Source organism: Salmo salar, chromosome ssa09 (assembly GCF_905237065.1).
Source record: "Salmo salar chromosome ssa09, Ssal_v3.1, whole genome shotgun sequence".
NCBI classification, from domain to species: domain Eukaryota; kingdom Metazoa; phylum Chordata; class Actinopteri; order Salmoniformes; family Salmonidae; genus Salmo; species Salmo salar.
In genome coordinates, this window is record NC_059450.1 from 51,063,182 (window position 1) to 51,070,349 (window position 7,168).

The window sequence follows — 7,168 nt, forward strand, 5'->3', positions numbered from 1 at the left end:
CTCAGCTAACTGACTCCCTCCTCTACACTCAGCTAACTGACTCCCTCCTCTACACTCAGCTAACTGACTCCCTCCTCTACTCAGCTAACAGACTCCCTCCTCTACTCAGCTAACTGACTCCCTCCTCTACACTCAGCTAACTGACTCCCTCCTCTACACTCAGCTAACTGACTCCCTCCTCTACACTCAGCTAACTGACTCCCTCCTCTACACTCAGCTAACTGACTCCCTCCTCTACTCAGCTAACTGACTCCCTCCTCTACACTCAGCTAACTGACTCCCTCCTCTACACTCAGCTAACTGACTCCCTCCTCTACACTCAGCTAACTGACTCCCTCCTCTACACTCAGCTAACTGACTCCCTCCTCTACTCAGCTAACTGACTCCCTCCTCTACACTCAGCTAACTGACTCCCTCCTCTACACTCAGCTAACTGACTCCCTCCTCTACTCAGCTAACTGACTCCCTCCTCTACACTCAGCTAACTGACTCCCTCCTCTACTCAGCTAACTGACTCCCTCCTCTACTCAGCTAACTGACTCCCTCCTCTACACTCAGCTAACTGACTCCCTCCTCTACACTCAGCTAACTGACTCCCTCCTCTACTCAGCTAACTGACTCCCTCCTCTACTCAGCTAACTGACTCCCTCCTCTACTCAGCTAACTGACTCCCTCCTCTACACTCAGCTAACTGACTCCCTCCTCTACTCAGCTAACAGACTCCCTCTACTCAGCTAACAGACTCCCTCCTCTACTCAGCTAACTGACTCCCTCCTCTACACTCAGCTAACTGACTCCCTCCTCTACTCAGCTAACTGACTCCCTCCTCTACACTCAGCTAACTGACTCCCTCCTCTACCTCAGCTAACTGACTCCCTCCTCTACTCAGCTAACTGACTCCCTCCTCTACACTCAGCTAACTGACTCCCTCCTCTACCTCAGCTAACTGACTCCCTCCTCTACACTCAGCTAACTGACTCCCTCCTCTACTCAGCTAACTGACTCCCTCCTCTACTCAGCCAACTGACTCCCTCCTCTACACTCAGCTAACTGACTCCCTCACTCTAGCTAACTGACTCCCTCCTCTACTCAGTTAACTGACTCCCTCCTCTACACTCAGCTAACTGACTCCCTCCTCTACACTCAGCTAACTGACTCCCTCCTCTACTCAGCTAACTGACTCCCTCCTCTACACTCAGCTAACTGACTCCCTCCTCTACTCAGCTAACTGACTCCCTCCTCTACACTCAGCTAACTGACTCCCTCCTCTACACTCAGCTAACTGACTCCCTCCTCTACACTCAGCTAACTGACTCCCTCCTCTACACTCAGCTAACTGACTCCCTCCTCTACACTCAGCTAACTGACTCCCTCCTCTACACTCAGCTAACTGACTCCCTCCTCTACTCAGCTAACAGACTCCCTCCTCAACTCAGCTAACTGACTCCCTCCTCTACACTCAGCTAACTGACTCCCTCCTCTACACTCAGCTAACTGACTCCCTCCTCTACTCAGCTAACTGACTCCCTCCTCTACTCAGCTAACTGACTCCCTCCTCTACACTCAGCTAACTGACTCCCTCCTCTACTCAGCTAACTGACTCCCTCCTCTACTCAGCTAACTGACTCCCTCCTCTACACTCAGCTAACTGACTCCCTCCTCTACACTCAGCTAACTGACTCCCTCCTCTACACTCAGCTAACTGACTCCCTCCTCTACACTCAGCTAACTGACTCCCTCCTCTACACTCAGCTAACTGACTCCCTCCTCTACTCAGCTAACTGACTCCCTCCTCTACACTCAGCTAACTGACTCCCTCCTCTACTCAGCTAACTGACTCCCTCCTCTACACTCAGCTAACTGACTCCCTCCTCTACTCAGCTAACTGACTCCCTCCTCTACTCAGCTAACTGACTCCCTCCTCTACACTCAGCTAACTGACTCCCTCCTCTACTCAGCTAACTGACTCCCTCCTCTACACTCAGCTAACTGACTCCCTCCTCTACACTCAGCTAACTGACTCCCTCCTCTACACTCAGCTAACTGACTCCCTCCTCTACTCAGCTAACTGACTCCCTCCTCTACACTCAGCTAACTGACTCCCTCCTCTACTCAGCTAACTGACTCCCTCCTCTACACTCAGCTAACTGACTCCCTCCTCTACACTCAGCTAACTGACTCCCTCCTCTACACTCAGCTAACTGACTCCCTCCTCTACACTCAGCTAACTGACTCCCTCCTCTACACTCAGCTAACTGACTCCCTCCTCTACACTCAGCTAACTGACTCCCTCCTCTACACTCAGCTAACTGACTCCCTCCTCTACTCAGCTAACTGACTCCCTCCTCTACACTCAGCTAACTGACTCCCTCCTCTACTCAGCTAACTGACTCCCTCCTCTACACTCAGCTAACTGACTCCCTCCTCTACACTCAGCTAACTGACTCCCTCCTCTACACTCAGCTAACTGACTCCTCCTCTACTCAGCTAACTGATTCCCTCCTCTACACTCAGCTAACTGACTCCCTCCTCTACACTCAGCTAACTGACTCCCTCCTCTACACTCAGCTAACTGACTCCCTCCTCTACACTCAGCTAACTGACTCCCTCCTCTACTCAGCTAACTGACTCCCTCCTCTACACTCAGCTAACTGACTCCCTCCTCTACACTCAGCTAACTGACTCCCTCCTCTACACTCAGCTAACTGACTCCCTCCTCTACTCAGCTAACTGACTCCCTCCTCTACTCAGCTAACTGACTCCCTCCTCTACACTCAGCTAACTGACTCCCTCCTCTACTCAGCTAACTGACTCCCTCCTCTACCTCAGCTAACTGACTCCCTCCTCTACTCAGCTAACTGACTCCCTCCTCTACACTCAGCTAACTGACTCCCTCCTCTACACTCAGCTAACTGACTCCCTCCTCTACTCAGCTAACTGACTCCCTCCTCTACTCAGCTAACTGACTCCCTCCTCTACACTCAGCTAACTGACTCCCTCCTCTACACTCAGCTAACTGACTCCCTCCTCTACTCAGCTAACAGACTCCCTCCTCTACTCAGCTAACAGACTCCCTCCTCTACTCAGCTAACTGACTCCCTCCTCTACACTCAGCTAACTGACTCCCTCCTCTACACTCAGCTAACTGACTCCCTCCTCTACACTCAGCTAACTGACTCCCTCCTCTACTCAGCTAACTGACTCCCTCCTCTACACTCAGCTAACTGACTCCCTCCTCTACACTCAGCTAACTGACTCCCTCCTCTACACTCAGCTAACTGACTCCCTCCTCTACTCAGCTAACTGACTCCCTCCTCTACTCAGCTAACTGACTCCCTCCTCTACACTCAGCTAACTGACTCCCTCCTCTACACTCAGCTAACTGACTCCCTCCTCTACACTCAGCTAACTGACTCCCTCCTCTACACTCAGCTAACTGACTCCCTCCTCTACTCAGCTAACAGACTCCCTCCTCTACACTCAGCTAACTGACTCCCTCCTCTACACTCAGCTAACTGACTCCCTCCTCTATTCTCAGCTAACTGACTCCCTCCTCCACTCAGCTAACTGACTCCCTCCTCTACACTAAGCTAACTGACTCCCTCCTCTATTCTCAGCTAACTGACTCCCTCCTCCACTCAGCTAACTGACTCCCTCCTCTACACTAAGCTAACTGACTCCCTCCTCTATTCTCAGCTAACTGACTCCCTCCTCTACAATCAGCTAACTGACTCCCTCCTCTACTCAGCTAACAGACTCCCTCCTCTACTCAGCTAACAGACTCCCTCCTCTACACTCAGCTAACTGACTCCCTCCTCTACACTCAGCTAACTGACTCCCTCCTCTACACTCAGCTAACTGACTCCCTCCTCTACACTCAGCTAACTGACTCCCTCCTCTACACTCAGCTAACTGACTCCCTCCTCTACTCAGCTAACTGACTCCCTCCTCTCACTCAGCTAACTGACTCCCTCCTCTACACTCAGCTAACTGACTCCCTCCTCTACTCAGCTAACTGACTCCCTCCTCTACACTCAGCTAACTGACTCCCTCCTCTACTCAGCTAACAGACTCCCTCCTCTACACTCAGCTAACTGACTCCCTCCTCTACACTAAGCTAACTGACTCCCTCCTCTATTCTCAGCTAACTGACTCCCTCCTCCACTCAGCTAACTGACTCCCTCCTCTACACTCAGCTAACTGACTCCCTCCTCTACTCAGCTAACAGACTCCCTCCTCTACACTCAGCTAACTGACTCCCTCCTCTACACTCAGCTAACTGACTCCCTCCTCTACACTCAGCTAACTGACTCCCTCCTCTACACTCAGCTAACTGACTCCCTCCTCTACACTCAGCTAACTGACTCCCTCCTCTACACTCAGCTAACTGACTCCCTCCTCTACACTCAGCTAACTGACTCCCTCCTCTACTCAGCTAACTGACTCCCTCCTCTACACTCAGCTAACTGACTCCCTCCTCTCACTCAGCTAACTGACTCCCTCCTCTACTCAGCTAACTGACTCCCTCCTCTACACTCAGCTAACTGACTCCCTCCTCTACACTCAGCTAACTGACTCCCTCCTCTACACTCAGCTAACTGACTCCCTCCTCTACTCAGCTAACTGACTCCCTCCTCTACCTCAGCTAACTGACTCCCTCCTCTACACTCAGCTAACTGACTCCCTCCTCTACCTCAGCTAACTGACTCCCTCCTCTACTCAGCTAACTGACTCCCTCCTCTACACTCAGCTAACTGACTCCCTCCTCTACACTCAGCTAACTGACTCCCTCCTCTACACTCAGCTAACTGACTCCCTCCTCTACCTCAGCTAACTGACTCCCTCCTCTACACTCAGCTAACTGACTCCCTCCTCTACTCAGCTAACTGACTCCCTCCTCTACCTCAGCTAACTGACTCCCTCCTCTACTCAGCTAACTGACTCCCTCCTCTACTCAGCTAACTGACTCCCTCCTCTACACTCAGCTAACTGACTCCCTCCTCTACCTCAGCTAACTGACTCCCTCCTCTACTCAGCTAACTGACTCCCTCCTCTACTCAGCTAACTGACTCCCTCCTCTACACTCAGCTAACTGACTCCCTCCTCTACACTCAGCTAACTGACTCCCTCCTCTACTCAGCTAACTGACTCCCTCCTCTACTCAGCTAACTGACTCCCTCCTCCACTCAGCTAACTGACTCCCTCCTCTACACTCAGCTAACTGACTCCCTCCTCTACACTCAGCTAACTGACTCCCTCCTCTACACTCAGCTAACTGACTCCCTCCTCTACTCAGCTAACTGACTCCCTCCTCTACACTCAGCTAACTGACTCCCTCCTCTACACTCAGCTAACTGACTCCCTCCTCTACACTCAGCTAACTGACTCCCTCCTCTACTCAGCTAACAGACTCCCTCCTCTACACTCAGCTAACTGACTCCCTCCTCTACACTCAGCTAACTGACTCCCTCCTCTACACTCAGCTAACTGACTCCCTCCTCTACACTCAGCTAACTGACTCCCTCCTCTACACTCAGCTAACTGACTCCCTCCTCTCACTCAGCTAACTGACTCCCTCCTCTACACTCAGCTAACTGACTCCCTCCTCTATCTCAGCTAACTGACTCCCTCCTCTACACTCAGCTAACAGACTCCCTCCTCTCACTCAGCTAACTGACTCCCTCCTCTACACTCAGCTAACTGACTCCCTCCTCTACACTCAGCTAACTGACTCCCTCCTCTACACTCAGCTAACTGACTCCCTCCTCTACACTCAGCTAACTGACTCCCTCCTCTACTCAGCTAACTGACTCCCTCCTCTACACTCAGCTAACTGACTCCCTCCTCTACTCAGCTAACTGACTCCCTCCTCTACTCAGCTAACTGACTCCCTCCTCTACACTCAGCTAACTGACTCCCTCCTCTACTCAGCTAACTGACTCCCTCCTCTACACTCAGCTAACTGACTCCCTCCTCTACTCAGCTAACTGACTCCCTCCTCTACACTCAGCTAACTGACTCCCTCCTCTACCTCAGCTAACTGACTCCCTCCTCTACTCAGCTAACTGACTCCCTCCTCTACTCAGCTAACTGACTCCCTCCTCTACTCAGCTAACTGACTCCCTCCTCTACTCAGCTAACTGACTCCCTCCTCTACTCAGCTAACTGACTCCCTCCTCTACTCAGCTAACTGACTCCCTCCTCTACACTCAGCTAACTGACTCCCTCCTCTACTCAGCTAACTGACTCCCTCCTCTACTCAGCTAACTGACTCCCTCCTCTACTCAGCTAACTGACTCCCTCCTCTACACTCAGCTAACTGACTCCCTCCTCTACACTCAGCTAACTGACTCCCTCCTCTACACTCAGCTAACTGACTCCCTCCTCTACTCAGCTAACTGACTCCCTCCTCTACTCAGCTAACTGACTCCCTCCTCTACTCAGCTAACTGACTCCCTCCTCTACTCAGCTAACTGACTCCCTCCTCTACTCAGCTAACTGACTCCCTCCTCTACTCAGCTAACTGACTCCCTCCTCTACACTCAGCTAACTGACTCCCTCCTCTACACTCAGCTAACTGACTCCCTCCTCTACTCAGCTAACTGACTCCCTCCTCTACTCAGCTAACTGACTCCCTCCTCTACACTCAGCTAACTGACTCCCTCCTCTACTCTCAGCTAACTGACTCCCTCCTCTACTCAGCTAACAGACTCCCTCCTCTACTCAGCTAACTGACTCCCTCCTCCACTCAGCTAACTGACTCCCTCCTCTACACTCAGCTAACTGACTCCCTCCTCTACCTCAGCTAACTGACTCCCTCCTCTACACTCAGCTAACTGACTCCCTCCTCTACTCAGCTAACTGACTCCCTCCTCTACACTCAGCTAACTGACTCCCTCCTCTACACTCAGCTAACTGACTCCCTCCTCTACACTCAGCTAACAGACTCCCTCCTCTACTCAGCTAACAGACTCCCTCCTCTACACTCAGCTAACTGACTCCCTCCTCTACACTCAGCTAACTGACTCCCTCCTCTACACTCAGCTAACTGACTCCCTCCTCTACACTCAGCTAACTGACTCCCTCCTCTACACTCAGCTAACAGACTCCCTCCTCCACTCAGCTAACTGACTCCCTCCTCTACACTCAGCTAACTGACTCCCTCCTC